This window comes from Miniopterus schreibersii, assembly GCF_964146895.1.
Source record: "Miniopterus schreibersii genome assembly, chromosome: 5".
NCBI classification, from domain to species: Eukaryota; Metazoa; Chordata; class Mammalia; order Chiroptera; family Miniopteridae; genus Miniopterus; species Miniopterus schreibersii.
Window position 1 is genome coordinate 24,167,559 of NC_138106.1, and position 20,473 is coordinate 24,188,031.

Sequence of the window (20,473 nt, forward strand, 5' to 3'; positions counted from 1 at the left end):
AGAAAATTGAAAGATCTCAAAGAGATATGCACTTCCAGGTACATTGCAGCATTATTCAAAACAAGATATGGAAACACCCTCACTTGCCTATGAATGGATAAATGAATAAAAATACATACAGCCTGGCCAGGCATGGCTTAGCAGTTGCACTTCGACCTAGGATCCAGGAGATAGAGTTTTGATTCCTGATCAGGGTGCACAAGCTAGGGGTGTGGGCTCGATCCCCAGTTGGGGTATGTGGGAGGCAGTCGATCAATGACTCTTTCATCACTGATGTTTCGATCTTTCTCTCTTTCCCTCTCCCTTCTGAAATAAAGATATATTTTTAAAAAAGGTATATATATTATGAAATTAAAATATTTTAATATATATTATAAAATATTATTATTCAGCCATGAGAAAAAATGAAACCCTGTCATTTGTGACAATATAGATGAACATTGAGGGTGTTATGCTAAATGAAATGTCAGACAGAGAAAAATGAATACTGTATGAAAGCATATGTGCAATCTAAAAAAGCTAAACTTACAAACAGAAAATAGAATGGTGGTTATCAGGGGCTGGCAGTGTGGAGAAAATAGGGATTTGAACTCCTTTAACTTCTAAACATTGAATTTTTTAGATTCAAAGCCCATCTAGTGTATACCATTTTATTACCCAAGCTCTTCAAGACTCTTTTGTCTAACTACTGAACAATCACTCTAAAGTTAACTAAATACAATCATTGAGACAGATGAAAAATTCAGCAGTCAGTTTGTTGTTAGACTACAGATGTCTTCACTAACAGACTTGATTAGCTATGTACTAATTTACTCAATAATTCAGCCACCTCTCTGCCAAAGCCAACCAGCAAACAAATTTAGAGTTGATTTCTCATAGCCTTACTCTGTAAGGGATGATTCTGTTAATTTATTGCCTTAGAAATCCTTCAACTATTCTTGCCAGGAACAAGAATTACTATCCTTATTACATAGATATGAGCTATAAAGGTTATGAACTTTCTTAAGACAGAACTTAAGACTGCCAACTCGGATTCAGAGCTTATTCAGGTTGGTCAGAAAATGAAAAAAAATAAAGGTTAGCAATATAGAAGCTGTCAATATTTTTTTTACTTTTTCAACCAAACCTTTTCTAGGACAAGTGTAAGAAACATATGAAAAGAAAAAGACCTCCTTATTAAAAATGAGCAAAATTTTTTCTTAGACTTATTTATTTAATTTATTTATTAAGTATATAAAATATTAACCTAGATCTATAAGTCAGAATGCTTTTGTAGAATGTATACTTGGTGAAGTGGCATCCCCAGTTCATTTTATCTTGTTTCTATCCCTCCATACATTGTGCCACATTCCCACCCACCATCTATTCATAACCTCTCTCGTTTGTTTCTGGTTTCAAGTTGCTTCATTTTGCACAATAAGGTCCTTATAGTCTTGTTTCTCCTCCTTTCTGTATGAAAAGTGTGTGCAATAAATAATAATTTGCACTTGCTTTTATCACCCAGTATGTTCTAAAAATCACTCTACTTCAGTTGATAGGACTTTCTCACTCTAATTGTAGTCTACTGGGTGGATAAGAGGCTACAGTCTATTCAGCAGTTCCCCTTTGATGGACATACAAGTTGTTTCCGACTACTGCAGTTACAAACAATACACTTATCTATATTTTCATGTTGTTGAGGAGGTTTACCCGTAGGGAAAATTCCTAAATGTGGGATTGCTACGTTAATTGGGAGTTTTGTAAGTATTTCAAATTTCCTTCTAAATGAGCTCTACCAGTGTGCATTTCCACCACTACTACATGAGAGTGCCTGTTTCCCTACAGACGTACTGAAAGAATGTATTGCTCTATTTTTAATTTTTGTGTATCTTTTATTTTACTTATCTGATAGATGAGGAATCTCAGTAGTTTTAAAGTTTTTTAGTTTCCGTTTCTTTGCTGAGATTCCCCATCTATTAATGAATGTTCTACAATTATTTCCTTTAGAGATTTAAAACGTATTAACCATTTATGTTACATTCACTGTCTGATCATTTCAACATCTGGATAAAATAACTCTGGTTCTGCTTATTTCTTTTTTTTTTTTTTGCCTCTTTTTCAGTTGAAAGCTGGATATTGTGTGTGGAACAGTGAAGATGGAGGTATTTGGTAAGGGAAGGCTTAAGTTAATCTATTCAAGAGTTGAGTTGGTTTTGAGGTTTTGTTCTTGCTATGGTTATCCTCAGCACATCACTGACTCCAAGTTCTCCCAACATTATTTTGTGCTTAAGTAGGAGTTGGGCTCCCAGAGTTTTTTTCTTTTAATGTTCCTGTTTTGCCCTCAAATTTAGACTTTTCCAATTAGCCAAAACCTCAGAGAGATCCCCTCTCCAAACTCTTGCCCACCCACAGTGGTAGATTGCTGTTAATTGGTACTTGATACTTTCTAATATGATGTGGGGAGAGTGGTTAGGTGCAGGGGCATTTCTTATTGTTTTATTTTAACCTTTTAGATAGGTGCTCAGTCTCAGGGCTAAGAATTTTATAGTGGTCCTGTCTTTCCCAGGAGTCATGGGAAATTTCCAACATCCAGGTTCTGGACATTTTTCTGTTCTTTCTTTAGGAGTAGAAAGCTTTTGCATGTTTCTTTGTTTTTGTTTTGTTTTGTTTTCTGTTCCCTTCACCTAGCTGCTTAAGAGAAATAAACAATCTTGGCGCTTTATGACTTTCCCACAGTAGCAGCTCCACCCCACCTCTTGGCCTGCACAGGAGGGAGACCTTTTCCACTCTCCTGCCCTTCCCCCAATCTTTTTAAAAGAACGTTTCATTTAAGGAAGATCCAGAAGGAAGAGCCTACGAGTGACGAGTGAATGTAAAGCACCCTGTGTCTGTGGTTTCCCGGGCTCTATAAATCCCACTAGCCTATACAAAGCTTGTAGCAATTTATTGAAAATTTTAGCTGCAAACTTATTACCCCTTTATGGTAACTAAGTCTTCATCCTGGGCTCTGGCTCAGTAAGTTAGTGCTTTGGGTACCTTCTGTCCTTGAGGTACCTCTCTTTAGATTTAAGGCCAGGTGGTTTTCCTGCAATCTCAGCTCTAATATGGCTTTAAGGAAAGTTATGATTTTTTAGATGATATGGTTTTTTGTATTATTAGGTTGAGATTGATGCATCTTAAGAAATCATGAGTAATGAAATTAAACTTCTTTATCTATGTTTAGGGCTGACATATGTATATATGCACATATATGTGTATATAGTCAATTTTAGCACTGCACTTCAGTCCTTATTTCCTTAATTTTACTTATTTTAATAGGTGAATTAAGTCTGTCCTAATTTCTTGATATACATGTATTTGGTCTCAATTTTATTAAAATATTTTATAATTATTACATTTCTCATGTAAAATGTATTATTTGTTTTACTTTTTTATGCTTTCTTTTTCAAGTTAAGATGTTTATAGCATTTTGCCAGTGATTTTTTTTTTGACCTTTTAAAATGTAGTAAACTTATTTTCTTATATAAATTCTACTTTTCAGCTTGTCTATCTTTAAATGAATCCTTTAACTCAAATTCACAGCAGCTATTAATTATTGGCATTTGAGGATAAAAATCAGAATACTCAGGAATTTCCAAACAATTAATGATTCTTTATTTTTATAACACTTTATGTATATTTCTAATAATTAAATAATAAATTTAGTATCACTTGCACAGAGCTGACTACTAGCAAATTATCAGACAGTGATAAATCCTAGAAACTGTTACTGGTTAGTATTTAAATAATATCACATTGGATACCCTAGCAAGATTAACAGGACTCTGCAGAATAGCATTTCATAATTGCCTCAAGGATGATTTTTCATTCAAAGTTTTTATTATTGAAATAACATTCATAGGATTTGTGTAAAGCATACCCTATTTGCACATTTATTAATATTCATCTCATTTGCAAGAATGTCTCACCCTTAGCAGCAGATAGGGTCACTTAAAAAATTGCAAATGTTATAATTTCTTGGTTGTAACTGGTTATTATTATTAAAATGTTTTTATATGTAAAAACTGGGTTTTTAATTTCCACCTTCTAAATTGATGTTTACTTTCTGAATCATAATAAACATAATTATGTAATACATCTTGGAAGCATGTTTAGAGGAAAAAAAACCCAGCATCTTAATGATAGAAAATAAATTAAAAGGTCATGAAAAAACATCCTGTTTACAAGCACTTTTGAAGACTTCCAATCCTTAACATCCAGGAATCTAGTTAAGGAGTTAAAATCAAGTTGTCTGAGATCCTTTTTTGAAAAGATTTGGTTATATTACTATATTATTATTTTGATGGAATTTTAGATCATAATTTATCCATGATGAACTTCAGTCTAAATCTTACACCTTATACAAAAAGTTAACTCAGTATGGAATGTTTGAATGCAAAATGTAAAACCTGTAAAGCATTTAGAAGTAAATATAGGAAAAAAATATTTGGAACCTGGGGTTTGGTAAAGAATTCTTCAACGTAACACCAAGAGCAATATCCCTGCTTAAAAAATGGATCAATTGGACTTCATTAAAATTAAAAATCTTTGCTTTGCTGTTAAGAAAATGGAAAGATGACTAGAGTCCAGAAGATAATACTCACAAGCCATATTAATGACAAATTCATAGCCAGAAAATATCATTTAGAGAATATATAGATGGCAAATGTTTATAAAAAAAGATGTTCAACACCACTAGCTATAGAGAAATATGTACTAGGACCACAATGAGATATCAGTACACATCTATTAGAATCGATAAAATAAATATCCAATGATAACACAAAATGCAGGCAGGGATGCAGAGAAACTAGATCTCTCATACATTACTGATGGGAATATAACATAAAACAGACACTCTGGAAAATAGTTTCACAGTTTCTTTTTCCCTTTTTTTTTTCAATTAAATCTTTACCTGAAGATAAGTTTTATTGATTTGAGAGAGAGAAGAAGTGAGAGAGAGAGAAACATCAATGAGTTATCTCCCATACCAGGAATTGAACCCACAACCTAGCTATGTGCCCTGATTGGGAGTAGAACCCACAACTTTTTTGGTGCACAGGACAACATTCTAACCAACTGAGCCACTTGACTGGGCCACATTTTCTTATAAAACTAAATATGCAACCATCACATAATCTACTCATCATACCCTTGGTTACATATATTTCTGTTGGTTGCTCACATCTTATTTGTGAATGTTACTGCACTTTTCAAAGGGGTCTACTAAACCCCAAAGGAAGAAGATATCAGTAGAAAAATAGTCTTTGAAAAGCAGATTAAATATTGCGCAACAACATTTAATGTTTAAAATTTTGTATAAATGATAAAAGGAGAAGATACTCACCTAAACTTCTAATACATTTAGTTGTGGAAGACTTACTGAACATATATATGGATTAGAGAAGTTAAAATGTCTGTCTAAAGCAACTTTATGTATTGAATACTGAATAATTCATGACAAGAATTATAGGGCTAAAAAAATTAAGAAACTAAAAAGCCTAATTACCTAGTCAAATTTAAATATGTTTACAAAACTCTGGTGGGCATCATGGGTAGCAGCTACAGGGACAGACACTAAAGTTAGAAAACACGTTGCTACTATTTAGGAGCTTTCTGGTTACTTGTGCCAACAGAAGTAGCACAACAACAACAAAAGAGGACATAAGTTGATGGGGAATATAATTAAATTTAATCTTTAAGTACTACTTTGTAAATTGCATTACTCACCCTGAATGTTTGTCAAGAACTGGTGTAATAATAGAACTATGAACTGGGTTCTCTCTTTACGATGTCACAAGTCCAGAGAGCTCATTACAGAGATAAAAGGCTTCCTGGTACCTTGTCAAGAAGGTGCAAAAAGAGAGGAGTCAGGAAGGAAAGATGTGACTGGAGAACGTTACCATCACTCATGCTGAAAGATGAGTTCCACTAAGGCAAAAACTATGGCAATTAAAATATGATAAATACTTAGATATATTTCCAAGGTACAATGTAAAGTTTAAATAAAATGTGATCTCCAAAAGAATGAGATTAATTCCAACTCCAGAAAAGGCTTCACATTGGAATAATTGTTGAAGAATGACAAAAGAATAGATGAGAGAATACTTTTAAGATAGAAGATAAATCACAAGAAAAGACACACAAAGGTAGACCATGGCGTGGCCTAACTGGAGACTAGTGAATAATCTAGTAGACTGTGGGGCGTTACTGTGAGAAATGAGGCTGGAAATGTAGGTAGGTTCAGATATAGAGTGGATATCAGGTAACAGAGGGCCATAGGTACTAACTACAGATTCTGAAATAAGAATGATACCATTGTATTTTTTAGGAAAAAAAAAATGGCTTTAGGATAAAAAATAGATTAAAAGGAAAGATACTGAAACCAAGGAGACAGATTAAGAGGTGGGCCAGGCTGTAGGAAGTAAGAGCAATTGGGAGAGCAGGGAAATATATGGGAGAGATATAGAACCTTACGTAACAATTTTACATAAGATGGAGTGCAACTGAGAGGACAGGCCGAATATACGACTGTCCACTTTGGAGGCAGCGGCTGGAGCTATAAACCAGATAAACTCTGAAAGACTAGAGTAATCATGGGGAAGGTACAAGCTTATAGTACTAAATATTGGGAGAAGAGACACAGGATGGGGAGGAGAGAAGAGTGGCTGGGAGGGAGGGAGAGAAAGGGCAACATAGGAAGAGGCGTCAGCAAATATCGGCTAAGCTAACTTGGCTTTACTCATTGTACTTTTTCACTGAGAACACCGGCAAATGCTTCATTATTTCTTCCCCCAAGGAGCCCATGCTTTCCTTGTGAAAATTACATTAAAATTCTAATAAGTATAATTAAGTTAAAATAGAAAAATCAATAAAGTTTCCATGGATCAAGGAAACTGATTATACCTGTGCTGAGAGGTGGAAAAGTTAAAAAAATTTTAGAAGGGAGTTGATATTTAAATACATCTACATGAAAGGTTTCAAGTTTTATTACACTTAGTAATCATGAAACCATAATTTACATAAATTCTACGTATACAAATTTCTAGGGCCCCGGATAATGCAGTGACAGCACATGCATTTGTATGCGAAAAACAATAGTTTGGTTTATATTCTATATTAATTGAAAATAATTAGAAGAAAGAAAATTATATACATTATAGAAACAATTATATCTTGGGAATTTATAGACCAAATTCTGCTTCGACTTATTTATACACACTCATTAAAGCATTAGTGTATTAACTGTGGCATGTGGATGAACTTGAATGAAAACTAATGAACCAGACAAGAACCACAGGCTCAAATGAGATAAAATATTTCTTGCTTCTGTCTTGCTGACAAGCAAAAGCAAATCGCTTAATGCCTTGGAAATCCCTCTCCATCCAAAAATCAATTTGCCATAGCTTCTGAAAGCACATTTTTATGCAATCAAACTAAAATGATTAAGTTCATTTCAAAAAATAATTTCTTGACTCTCATACGCAGTGTAATATTCAACTTCAAATGCATGGAAAATAAGTATCTGAGATACCTGAATTCTAAAAGCCACTTTTATGAATTCCATTGAGCAAAGAAAATTATTTTTCTTCTCATTAAATCTCCTCATTCTAATTTTAATTTCTTTGGCTTGTCATAAGAAATATAAGTGTCTGAGAAGTAGCCTTAAACAAAATGTGCATTTGTGACTATATCCAGTCCTCAGTAAGTAGGCTTTGATCTTCCTTTAGATACGAGAAATGCCTAAAAATGATGCCAGATCATCTAGCAAGCTTTAGGAAACAGAAAGTGCTGTGGAATAAGGAAAGAATGAGCTAACTCACTTCCAAGCCTTGATTCCCCCTCCCCAGTATACAGGGTGGGGCAAAACTAGGTTTACAGTTGTGAGTAACTGAAACATGGAGTTTATTCTTGTGTTATTATTTATTAATTATTATAGTATTTTCCATACGAACTATAAACCTAGTTTTGCCCCACCCTGTGTACACCCTTTAACAGGAAAAGGGGGGAGAAATAATTTCAGCTACAACACATGGGGTCTGATCAAGCCCACGATTGATCTGTTCTGTGCGTGTTCCCCATTTGGAAGCAGCGACGTAAGAGAGAGCAGCAAAGGGAGCCCTAAGGAAGCAAAGTCTCCAGTCCCCTCACCCTTTCCTTCACCCATGCCAACCTCAGAGTGAAGTCTAAGAGGTTCCCAATCATAAGGAAGCATGTTCCTTATGATTGTTGTATTTGGAAGCATGTTCAGAACATGAAGGCCTACAGCTTCCTGCCAAGGCTCAAGCAATGTTGTTAAAGCTTACGTGAATGCCTTTGTGATTCGGGATCTGATCTTTAGCCAACCGTGACCTGGAGCATTTGTTCACATGCTTAACACTAGTCTTGCCCTGGAAAACACTTCTTCACATCTCCTTTATTCTGTTCTCAAAGAAGGCAGTGCCTGCATCCAGATGCTGTGGGAGTTTGATTTGTGAATCTGCTGCTGTCAAAGACTGACTCAGATCATCTGAACTCAGTGGTGGATTTGAGTATTTCAGCAGTAGAAAAGGCAAGTTAACTTCACAGACCCTTTCTCTGAGGGTGAATACAGTAGAATCCTGCAAAAAATATTGTATCATTTTCTAGTGGTGCCTTGGGTTATTTTTTTCTTCTTTTCTTTATAATTTAATTTATGGCTCATCTTTAATAATATGACAAAAATTATTCACATATTTTATTTGATTATTATGAAGGCATATTTGTCAAACTAAAAGTGTTGAGGTTTTATTGAAGAATCTGTTTCCTCAGTTTGTAACTTGTAATAAGCATAGGATGTGGGACTCCACTGTCACAGTTATAGATGCTTTTTATAGTCCAGATCCAGTGTCATTTCTCTACTTCGTCTTACTCAATTAGTCAGCCACACTGGACACAACTGGTCATTTATTCTTCCTTTCTTCGAGCACTGCCCTTAGTGGACATCAGGACTGCCTTCTATCAATGTTCTAACCCTCTGGCCTCATGAAGCCTTTGGTTATCAGGGCTCAGCCTCTAAGCCACTGCAACAGATTTTTTCCAATATGAGAAAGAAGCTTAACAAAAACTGTGAAAAAAATTAAAAGATGAGTTGTCTTAGAAACAAAAAACACCAAAGAAAGATGTTTAAATATATAACAACATTTTATAATAAATTGCTTTTAACTGGTAATCCAAACAGACCTAGCTTCTTTAAAAGTGTTTAATGTTGTTCATTCCAAAAACTATCTTGAAAACTTTGAATGTGATAAATAGTAAAGAAAAAAATATTTTCAAAATTTGGTAAAAATAGTTCAGCAATTTTTTAATTTTTATTTTTTGTCAAGTAGAGAGTGATAGCTCATTTGGAAAAAATAAACTTTAAATAATTGAGATTCATCTACAGTAGAAAAGTCATTCACATTGAAATTAAGGGACAATGGTAAGATGCAAAGAAATCAAGTTGTTATATTTTATAATGTCTTTGTTTTTATTTTCATTGATGTTAAATAGCATTTGAAATAAAGTAGAAATGATTCTGACAGATCATGTATTTGTTGTCTTTGTTGATTTCTAAATTCTCCTGATACAGGCTTCTTAAAATATGAAAGGAAACACTATTTATTTGAACACTCTGCATTTCTGTGTTGACACAATAATATTTCATTAAACAGAACCATTATCTCCTGCCATCCTTTCTGTGACACTCAAGTTTATCTTAATTTGTTTTAGATTTTGAAATGAAAAGAATGCAAATAAAAAGATATTGAATTTGGTGCATTCCTGCTTTCAATCCCTCCTCTGTAAAGCTTTCCTTTGCCAGCCCAGGCTGGAGATTTGTCATTTCCTTGAACTCCTAAAGCACTGTATGTCTCTTTGTATTATTAATTTGCTAACTTTTTATTTGCCTTATGATGTTCTAATAATAAACATATTAGTTCACACAGTTGTTCTACATGAATTCACCTGGGTGTTCACAATAACCCATAGGGTTTAGAGAAGGTAGGGATTGTTATCCACCCAGTGAGGGTGAGAAAATAGAAGTTCACATACTTGCTGAAGGTCAATGGGCTATTTAAGTGAATGAGGCAGGTCAAAAATCCAGAGTTATTTTCTATTATTTCACAAAACATTGTAATCTTAATTCTTAAATTCATGGTGAATTTTTGAGCCCCCAAGTGGAATTTTTAAGGCCTATCACTTTTATAATTTTTAACTACTTATCAAATTTTCTTCTTTGATTAATCACCACAGAAGATCTTAAGGTAGACTTTCAAATAGCCATTCCTATTTTATAGATGGAGAAACTGGTGCTTAGAGAGATTACATGACTAGCCCCAAGGTTATAGTGTCAAGGTTACAAAATCACTATTAAAATATAGGTTTTTATCTTGTTTTCCTGTAGCCTGTATTGCTTTTGGTTAGGGAGTGAATACCTTACAGAATATGCACATGTAGTAAATATCCTATTAGCTATAAGTAATTTTACTTTAATTTGAAAATACTTTTTACTTTATGTAACCTATAAATACATAGATTATATAAATCTATAAATACATAAATAGATAGACAAAGCCTTGCTATTTCACAAAGATTCCTTTTCATTTCAATAAAAAAATATACATAAGTAAGTAATAGCACTTAAAACATGAATCAATTGTAAGAGAGAAAGAACACCCAGAAAAGAGCATGTGGCATACATAAAAAAAAGTTTACTGAATTTAATTAAGTTAAATTGAACTGAAATGCTGACTTTAAAATGCATGTTACCAAAGTGTAAAATGCTGCAAAAATAAGACTGTTTTTCAGGCAGAGAACAAAGAGGTAAATTTTAGTCATGTCAGAGGTCAAAATACATAAAAGAAAATCATAATGGATCAATTAATAATAATTCATTTTCACAGAAAATTGACACCAGCTATTAAGATGCTATTCCCAGTAGATATTTCTGTAAGCCTTCTATGTATACTGAGAAATTAACTCTGGATAATTTTACAAATGTCTGTGGAGTATCTACTATATGCTGAGCATTTTATTTTTTATTCTCACACAGCCCTGTAAAATAGATACTAACAATATTTGTGAATGAACTGGCATAGTCCCTAGATCTGGGCTGTCCAACAAGGTGGCCACTAGGTAAATTTGGCTGTATGAATTTAAATTCTGATGCACTACATTAGAAACAATTAAAATTTCAATTATTCAGTTACACTAGGCACATTTCAAGTATACCATAGTCTCATGTGGCTGGCATTTGGACAGTACAGACACAGTGCATTCCATTTATTACAGAAATTTTTATTGCACAGCACCGATCTAGTTCTCACAGTTCTTTAAGTACTAGGGACCCAAGAATGCACATTTCTACTAATTTACTGGCCTGCATACTGACATGAAATGACCCTAATTAAGCATTTCTTTAGCAAAGTGTTCCTTCAGAAATCTTCTGGTACGGGGATATAAGCATTCACATTTTTGACAAATACAATCCTATAAAATGTATGAATGCCTCAGGCTACCATAGCAGGAAGCCCCGATAATTGATATATAATCTAATAACTTCCCTTGCACTAATGGCATAATCATTAAACAACTAGCTTTCCAACAGAGAGAGAATTTTGCTCAGTCATCAGGATCGTTCTGGTCTGCATAACAGTTACATAAACTATAATGTAATATAGGTTTTTAAAAAATCTTGCAAGGCTGAGAAGTCTGTGGTACATGCAGACATAAAACAACTGCGTGTAGAAAACCTATGGTATCTGCTAATTCTGATACACACAGTCTGATAGCCAGCTCCATACCTGCTTTCTTTTCACTCACCATAAAATAAAGCCTGTAGATAGCTGGCTTCCTGTACCTGTAATTACTCTTCCAATCAGGTTTCCTATTCAAATAAAAGGTCAGAGAGGAATAGTATTTGCACAATTGTAAAAAAGCAAAAAAAAAAAAAACAACAATAAAAAACCCCACATACACACACACCAAAAAAAAAAAAAACCCAACTAATTATGTAGTCTCTCTTCTAAAATATTAATAGATAAGAATTTCCTCACATGAGGAATGCCAGTTACTTGAAAGAGAGACCAATATGAACTAAAAGAAAATATGACAGCAGAGATACTGAAAATAGAATAAAAAGTACTTTTAAAATCTTTACTGTAATCAGATATAATCTAGAAAATATATCTACAAAACAAAAAAGGAAATTCTAAAAATGGGACAACAGCCCTAGCCCATTTTGATCAGTGGTTAGAGCATTGGCCCTCAGACTGAAGGGTCCCAGGTTCGATTCCTGCCAAGGGCGCATACCTCGGTTACAGGCTCAGTCCCAGCCCAGTAGCAACAGGAGGCAACCAATCGATGTTTCCCTCTCCCTTTCACTCTCTCTGAAAAGCAGTGGAAAAAATATCCTCAGATAAGGATTAAAAAAATAAAATAAAAATAAAAATGGAACAACAGAACAAATGAAGGGTTTTAAGAGGTTAGATATTTTTGTATATTTATTGTATATTATATGTATATTACATATTTTTGTATAAAAACAATACAATAATTATAAGTTAAAGTAAAAATTATTCAAAACATAGTGCAATAATAAGGAAATTAGAGAAGAAAATACAAGAAATAGAAAATACTTGATGTTTCAACATGTCACCAGTAAGATCCTTGGAAAGATTAGCAGGAAAAAAACGGAATAAAATAAATTTCTGTCAACGTAAGAAATATTTAAACCTATAAAGAATTTTTGTAAAAATTTATCTGAGGCAATATTATGACAGTTACAGGACCTCAAATGCTTCAGAGAATGACTGCTGTGCAGTTTCTTTTAGCATTTGAAATCAAGGAGGGAACATAGGGAAGATTACTTGGAGGTGAGACAAAGAAAGGTGGGGATTGGATTACGGGATAGTTAACAAGATAATGTGCTTCTTGAGGGTGTTCATGCTTATTTCAAAGGTGTCTTAACCTAGATGCATGAAAACAATGGATAGGACTTGCTTAAGGCAAAAATAAATCTTTTAATAGAAAAGTTACATGCTTGGGGTGTGACTATCCACCATGACCTTCCCAGTTAGGAATTTAGTGAGGTTGCTTTCTATAGAACCCCTTTTACGTCCACATTACTAAAGGAACACTTAACCAATTTCCCAGGAGTTAACATGGAAGAAGTGTTCAGTTTGAAAGATCCCCCCAAGTGATGTCAGTAGTGGGGAAAAAGAGAAAAATCATAATTAGTCATGTTCCTTTGAAATTTCACAACTTCAAGGTTAATAAAATGGATTTTATTAAAAGAAACAATACAAAACAAATAAAAAACTAACCCAAACACCATTAAAAAATATCAATAGGTAAGCTGAAGACTGGGAAGTATTTGAAATGCACATATATGGCAAAGGAATCATATATAGAAAATAATTTTTAAAAAATACAAATCCATAATTAAAATTAATCCAATAAAAAATTAGCAAATTACTTGAAAAAATAATAAATTCTCAAAAGAAAAACACAGATGAAAAATGAGCACAGAAAATGGTGGAGCTCTCTTTTCAAATTCTACCCTATTAACATGCCTACCCCTCAGCTCCCCCCCCCCCCTTCACCTTTAACTTCACAGAGGGTGGAGTGTATGGCTAACACATTATATTCTGACAACTTTCCTTTGAGATTCACTTCAGATTGTGTTGATACTGCTGTTGGTGGTGGTGGGGGGGGGGGGGGGGTTGCAAGGGAATGAATTTTAATGCAAGCAGTTAAAATCAGAAAACATCAAGATTGAAAGTAAATAAGTCAGAAATGCAAGTCAAGAAGCTAAGAAAATACAAAATATAGAAAAGGAGAAATAAGTAAGTAAAGATAAATTTAAGAATTCAATAATGAACCAACAATGCTAGACCACATAAATTTAGAACAATATATTTTTAAAAAAACATTTAAAGAAAATATTGTATACATCTAAAATTGTTGCCCAAGAAATAAAAAGAAAAAACACACAAAACACTATATATAAAAATATCTACAAAGAAATGAGAGGACATTAAAATGTTACAAAATAGTTCCACATACAACTTTATTACACTAAATTGTTAAATTTTATCAAAATAAAAAATTTGGTTCAAGAATTAAACACTTGATCATGCCAAAAAAACATAAAAGAAATTGAAGAGTACTTTATTACTTACAAAACCATTATTTAATAATTATACCACAAATTCTTTTAAAATTTTAATAATATCAATATTATTTAAATTGTTCCATTATATAAAAATTGGAATACTTCCAAATTATTATTATTTTTTAATCCTCACTTAAGGATATGTTTATTGATTTTTTATTTTTTTTTAGAGGGGGAAGGAGAGAGAGAGAGAGAAAGAAACATTTATGTGAGAGAGAGAAATATATCAATTGCCTCCAATATGCATCCTGACCCAGGACTGGACCCACAACCTAGATTATGTGTCCTGACAGGGAATCGAACCCACAATGTTTTGGTGTATGGGACAATCCTCCAACAAACTGAGTGACACTGGCTAGGGCTCTTCTAAATTATTTTATGAAGCTAACTTAAGTCCACTATCATGATCATGCATAAAAAAAAAAAAAAAAAAAAGCACAATAATCTTATGGATGGTTAAATGTTATTTATGAATGTACATGCAAAGACTCTAAATAAAATATTGCAAATACAGCAATATATCAAAAGCATTAATATATTTGAGTAAATAGAGTTTAACCCAGCAATGAAAAATTGAGTCAACATTTGGATATATAATAATGCTATGATGTATTATCTTAAGAATCTAAAAGATAAAAAGAAAATTACCAGCCTCATAGATTATGCAAAATGTATGGTACAATTCACCACCAATTCCCAATTTAATAAAAGAAGTTTTAGCAATCTAAGAATAGAATGGCACTTTCCTAATTTGATCAAAACCATCTATCAAAAACTAACATTATACATCATCCTTAACAGGGGACTCTAGACAGTTCTATTAAAGAATCCTAATTGCTGGCATCACTCGAGGTTTATTAAAGAACATTGTATCCAATATGCAGCACTAAAGACTTGTGCCGTGAATTAGATATCAGTAGTTTCTTCCCACTCACACTTAAATCATTTTTGCCACTGATGACAAAATATTATATTTCACTAAACTTTCCACATATCTATGTTATCTACATGGTCAATAATAAGAGCAAAGGAAAAGGTCTTGATTTGATACTCAGAGTAAAAGCAATTCTACAATCTTTATCTCAAAGGCAAATAATTTTTGTCCTCTGAGACTTGCCATGCATTATGGTGGATTTGAATTCCATACAAATAAACACCTTCTAATGTTTGCTACTAGCCCTAGCCCATACCTCAGCAACGAACTTCTGCTCCTTGCCAGTCTCTGAACACACCACGCTTATTCTATACAATTTAAGGACTGAATCACAAAACTAAATCATTATAATGCATTTTCTTACATGTGGAATTATTTTAGCTCTCAATTATCCACCTCAAATTAGAATAATTCTTTCATGAACATTTCTGAAAATTCTATTGTAGGCCAGGCTTTGGCCTAGTGTTTACACAAAGATTACAATGCTTCAAAATAGTACATTTTAATCAGAGAAAAATTCAAGTAAATAAAATATAATACAGTGGAAAAATGATATGTAAGATATGAATGTAATGCTGGGAAAGCATATTAGAAATTTAAAATATATCCTTTCTGTATTTTACAATACTTGGCACAGTAGTGAGCATAGTTATTTTAGTTTTGTAGCTGCCAACTACTTTTGTACACCTACTTCCCACCAGGCATTTACTCTTCCACTGGGTATTTAATAAATTCCTTGAGATTAAACTGGAAACGTCAAAAAACCTGATCTCTTCCCTCAGTTTTCCCCATCTCATTAAATGCCAGGAGGCCACGTGATGTGTTCAGCAGTTTTTCTAGAGTGGCCATGAGCCCTTCCTCTGAGGTGTTTAAGACAGTTGCTCTGCAAACCCACAGGCCCTCTGATAGACATCCTCCCTGTACCCAATGGAGTGGCGACATCAGCTTTCCTGGGTTTGTGTAAAGCCATGCTCGAAAGGAGACAGACACTCTTTGTCCAAGTGGAGTCACTCTGCACACCCTGCCTGTCTACCTCACTGTCCTTCCACAGGGTTACTGTGCGGAAACAAAGGCTGTGGTGAATTCTGGAAGAGATTACGTTCTAGAAATGCAGAGTTTAAGTCTGAATAGTTCAGAAGATGATGGTGTTTATGCTATAAAGTCTCAAATGGTACAATTAAAATGACCAGAAAATGAATTACTGTTCACATTTTCATGCATATGCTGGGTAAGTTTACATTTGTTGTCATCATCATGAAGGACAGTTATAACTGGTAGAGTCACTGGAGGCCAACAGTCACAGGTGGTACAAAGACTAAATCGGTCTCAAAAATGATGACGCCTTCAATGGTATCAGGACACTTCATAGGTAAAAAGTTCAATATTGTATCTATAGAAACAGGGTCCAAAGAGCCATGGTATTATGAAAATAACAGCATCGCTAACCTAGTTCTTCAAGTGGAAAATATGGAATTATTAGAAATGGCACATTTGATACCATCCGAACAAAAAACAGTTTATGGCTCTGAAGAGGAAAAGATTCTGTCTGACTGAACAATAAGCAGGTATGCAAGTAATTCTTCTCTGCCATTTATTCTATTTTATTACAAAAATCACTTTATCCCTACATGTGATCATAAATTTTAAACAACCTTTTAAATCACATTGTTCATATAGGTGGAAAAAATATTTCCTGGAGTCTCACACACCCAGAGAGGGACTAGTACTATTACTTCTAATGCTTTTCTAGTTATTTTGATTCACAGTTAACATTCTTCCATTGAGAACACATAAACCAATACCATCCTTTGTCAATTTGAGGAAATTTATAGGCAACCCCATGAATCCAAGGTTAAAGCAAATGTTATACTAAATGGAATCTGAGCCAATACCATAACCGTCTCTCTAACCCTAGTCCTCAACATAACCCGAACCCTAGGTCCAATCCTAACCCTAACCGTCTCTCTAACCCTAGCCCTCAACGTAACCCTAACCCTAGGTCCAATCCTAACCCTAACCGTCTCTCTAACCCTAGCCCTCAACATAACCCTAATCCTAGGTCCAATCCTAACCCTAACCGTCTCTCTAACCCTAGCCTTCAACATAACCCTAACTCTAGGTCCAATCCTAAGCTAACAGTCTCTCTAACCCTAGCCCTCAACATAACCCTAACCCTAGGTCCAATCCTAACCCTAACCGTATCTCTAACCCAAGCCCTCAAATAACCCTAACCCTAGGTCCAATCCCAACCCTAACCGTCTCTCTAACCCTAGCCCTCAACGTAAACCTAACCCTAGGTCCAATCCTAACCCTAACCGTCTCTCTAACCATAGCCTTCAACATAACCCTAACTCAAGGTCCAATCCTAACACTAACCGTCTCTCTAACCCTAGACCTCAACATAACCCTAACCCTAGGTCCAATCCTAACCCTAACCGTCTCTCTAACCCGAGCCCTCAACATAACCCTAACCCTAGGTCCAATCCTAACCCTAACCGTCTCTCTAACCCTAGCCCTCAACATAACCCTGACCCTAGGTCCAATCCTAACCCTCACCGTCTCTCTAACCCTAGCCCTCAACATAACCCTAAACCTAGGTCCAATCCTAACCCTCACCGTCTCTCTACCCCTAGCCCTCAACATAACCCTAACCCTAGGTCCGATCCTAAACCTCACCGTCTCTCTACCCCTAGCCCTCAACATAACCCTAACCCTAGGTCCAATCCTAACCCTAACCGTCTCTCTAACCCTAGCCCTCAACGTAACCCTAACCCTAGGTCCAATCCTAACCCTAACCGTCTCTCTAACCCCAGCCCTCAACATTACCCTAACACTAGGTCCAATCCTAACCCTAACCGTCTCTCTAACCCTAGCACTCAACATAACCCTAACCCTAGGTCCAATCCTAACCCTAACCGTCTCTCTAACCCTGGCCCTCAACATAACCCTAACCCTAGGCCCAATACCAACCCTAACCGTCTCTCTAACCCTAGCCCTCAACATAACCCTAACCCTAGGTCCAATCCTAACCCTAACCGTCTCTCTAACCCTGGCCCTCAACATAACCCTAACCCTAGGTCCAATCCTAACCCTAACCGTCTCTCTAACCCTGGCCTTCAACATAACCCTAACCCTAGGTCCAATCCCAACCTTAACCGTCTCTCTAAACCTAGCCCTCAACATAACCCTAACCCTAGGTCCAATCCCAACCCTAACCGTCTCTCTAACCCTAGACCTCAACATAACCCTAACCCTAGGTCCAATCCCAACCCTAACCGTCTCTCTAATCCTAGCCCTCAATATAACCCTAACCCTAGGTCCAATCTTAACCCTAACAGTCTCTCTAACCCTGGCCCTCAACATAACCCTAACTCTAGGTCCAATCTTAACCCTAACAGTCTCTCTAACCCTGGCCCTCAACATAACCCTAACCCTAGGGCCAATACCAACCCTAACTGTCTCTCTAACCTAGCCCTCAACATAACCCTAACCCTAGGTCCAATCCTAACCCTGGCCCTCAACATAACCCTAACCCTAGGTCCAATCCTAATCCTAACCGTCTCTCTAACCCTGGCCCTCAACATAACCCTAACCCTAGGTCCAATCCTAACCCTAACCGTCTCTCTAACCCTAGCCCTCAACGTAACCCTAACCCTAGGTCCAATCCTAACCCTAACCGTCTCTCTAACCCTAGCCCTCAACATAACCCTAACCCTAGGTCCAATCCCAACCCTAACCGTCTCTCTAACCCTAGCCCTCAACATAACCCTAACCCTAGGTCCAATCCTAACCCTAACCGTCTCTCTAACTCTAGCCCTCAACATAACCCTAACCCTAGGGCCAATCCTAACCCTAACCGTCTCTCTAACCCTAGCCCTCAATATAACCCTAACCCTAGCTCAAATCCTAACCCTAACGGTCTCTCTAACCCTGGTCCTCAACATAACCCTAACCCTAGGTCCAATCCTAACCCTAACCGTCTCTCTAACCCTAGCCCTCAACATAACCCTAACCCTAGGTCCAAAATTAACCCTAACCGTCTCTCTAACCCTAGCCCTCAATATAACCCTAACCCTAGGTCCAATCCTAACCCTAACCGTCTCTCTAACCCTGGCCCTCAACATAACCCTAACCCTAGGTCCAACCCTAACATTAACCGTCTCTCTAACCGTATCCCTCAACATAACCCTAACTCTAGGTCCAATCCTAACCCTAACCATTCCTCTAACCCTAGCCCTCAACATACCCCTAACCCTAGATCCAATCCTAACCCTAACAGTCTCTCTAAACCTAGCCCTCAACATAAACCTAACCCTAGGTCCAATCCTAACCCTAACCGTCTCTCTAACCCTAGCCCTCAACGTAACCCTAACCCTAGGTCCAATCCTAACCCTAACCGTCTCTCTAAACCCAGCCCTCAACATTACCCTAACACTAGGTCCAATCCTAACCCTAACCGTCTCTCTAACCCTGGCCCTCAACATAACCCTAACCCTAGGCCCAATACCAACCCTAACCGTCTCTCTAACCCTAGCCCTCAACATAACCCTAACCCTAGGTCCAATCCTAACCCTAACCGTCTCTCTAACCCTGGCCCTCAACATAACCCTAACCCTAGGTCCAATCCTAACCCTAACCGTCTCTCTAACCCTGGCCTTCAACATAACCCTAACCCTAGGTCCAATCCCAACCCTAACCGTCTCTCTAAACCTAGCCCTCAACATAACCCTAACCCTAGGTCCAATCCCAACCCTAACCGTCTCTCTAACCCTAGACCTCAACATAACCCTAACCCTAGGTCCAATCCCAACCCTAACCGTCTCTCTAATCCTAGCCCTCAATATAACCCTAACCCTAGGTCCAATCTTAACCCTAACAGTCTCTCTAACCCTGGCCCTCAACATAACCCTAACCCTAGGTCCAATCTTAACCCTAACAGTCTCTCTAACCCTGGCCCTCAACATAACCCTAACCCTAAGCCCAATACCAACCCTAACCGTCTCTCTAACCTAGCCCTCAACATAACCCTAACCCTAGGTCCAATCCTAACCCTGGCCCTCAACATAACCCTAACCCTAGGTCCAATCCTAACCCTAACCGTCTCTCTAACCCTGGCCCTCAACATAACCCTAACCCTAGGTCCAATCCTAACCCTAACCGTCTCTCTAACCCTAGCCCTCAACGTAACCCTAACCCTAGGTCCAATCCTAACCCTAACCGTCTCTCTAACCCTAGCCCTCAACATAACCCTAACCCTAGGTCCAATCCCAACCCTAACCGTCTCTCTAAACCTAGCCCTCAACATAACCCTAACCCTAGGTCCAATCCCAACCCTAACCGTCTCTCTA